Here is a 1,844-nt window from a genome sequence, read left to right on the forward strand (position 1 = left end):
CCACCCTTAGGTTTCAGAGTGAACACCGCACTGGGGTGAGCGGGCTGGTTCTCCCTGAGCTGTCTGTGCAGCCTGGCCCAGGGTTGAGCAGGTGGCACTGAGCTGATTCACGGATCTGGGGTTAATATTCCATGTGATTTTGGGGCTGGGGGCTCCCGGTGTTGCCCCTTGATTGACTCCAGGGGAGGTTTAAACTCCCCCGGGGTGGTGTGAGACCTGGCATGGCCCCCATTGCTGCTGCAGCGAGTTGGCCACCAGCTGACACCTCTAGGATGGAGATTCTGTGGCTCTGCCTGTTGAGAACCCGCTCCAGGACCACAAGGTGTTTCATTTATTTGAGACCAGCGACGCAGGGAGAGGCCGGAACGGTTAAAATGAATGGGGGGGGAACTGAAAAGCTGCCACAAAACTGAAAAGCGAGCAGGCACAAATGTGAGCAATCGGTGGCCGGGGGCCAAAGAGCAATTAAAGCGAGATGCTGGGAGGTTGGGAGCGAGCTGCTCCGCGTCCCGCTGCGGCTGCAGAGCCCTCGCGAGAGCCCCACGTGCTGCTGAACGCACCGGGGCCAGTCCCCGGCCATGGATCGATCACCGGAGCGATGCCGAGTGCGGGGGTGGCTGATCGCGGGTGCTCGGGCCAGGGATGCTGAGCACCCGCATCCCCCCGGATCCTGCTCACGCAGCGTTTGGGGACCGGGAGCACTCAGAGTGTCCCGGTGACACTCAGGACCTGCCAGGCTGCTGGAGGGACCTCAAGGGGACGGGGACAGCCTGGCACATCCAGGGATGGAGCCTGGCACACCCTTACACCCCCCCATTGATTTCCCAAATGGAAAAAATCACCCTGTTCTCCATCTCCAGGAGCAATTTTGACTCTTTTCCTTTATTTCTGAAGCCAAGGAAAGACCAAGCAGGGAGGGGGGGACACGCAGCACCTGGGGACACAGAGTAGAGAGGGAACATGGGCAGAAAAGCCTGATATGGGGGGGAAACAACGGTGACAACATCCCTGGCCTCGGGGCTGGGATTGGCCAGCGGGTGCACTTAAAGGAATTTTAATCAGCAAAAGATGGTGCTGTCAATAAAAACAGGCGAGAGGCTCCGTGCCAAGGTGGTGAGCGCATGATTTTTAATCTGGGAAAGTGGCTGCTGGGGGGGACAGAGCAGCACACGGGGAGCTGTGGCACCACCGGGGTGGCAGGGGGCTCCATGGCAGGTGTGATGGGGAACAGGTCCATCTCCTGAGTACCTGGGGAAGAGCAGGTGGCTGCTCCCCTGCCCTGATCTTGATCCTGGGGGCTGTGGGAGGTGGAGCTGGGAGCACTGGGGAGTTTATAACCCCCCAGAGCAGCTCTGGGGCTGCTGGTGTAGGGGATGTTGCTGCTTGTGGCCTTGGAGTGGGGATGGTGAAGGGAAGAGAAGCAACACAAGGGGCCACCTGGTTCTGTTTGGGACCAGTGGGACCTGCAGCAAAGCTCCCACCTGGTGTGCTGGGTTCATATTGGGTGGCAACCCCTTTCCCAAGCTTGGGGTGATCACTTGAGAAGCCCTTTGCAGCCCCATCTTTCTGCAGCTTTGTTCTCACCATCCTTATTTATGAGGGTGGAGAGAGCCTGGCCCAGGTTGCCCAAAGAGGTGGTGGATGCCCCGTCCCTGGGGACACCCCATCCTGTCCCTGGGGACACCCCATCCATCCCTGGGGACACCCCATCCCGTCCCTGGGGACACCCCATCCATCCCTGGGGACACCCCATCCCATCCCTGGGGACACCCCATCCCATCCCTGGGGACACCCTGCCCTGTCCCAGGGGGTAGGAGAGATCCTGCGATGCTTTGGGGGTGAAG

The sequence above is a fragment of the Patagioenas fasciata genome, chromosome 21 (assembly GCF_037038585.1).
Source record: "Patagioenas fasciata isolate bPatFas1 chromosome 21, bPatFas1.hap1, whole genome shotgun sequence".
NCBI classification, from domain to species: Eukaryota; Metazoa; Chordata; class Aves; order Columbiformes; family Columbidae; genus Patagioenas; species Patagioenas fasciata.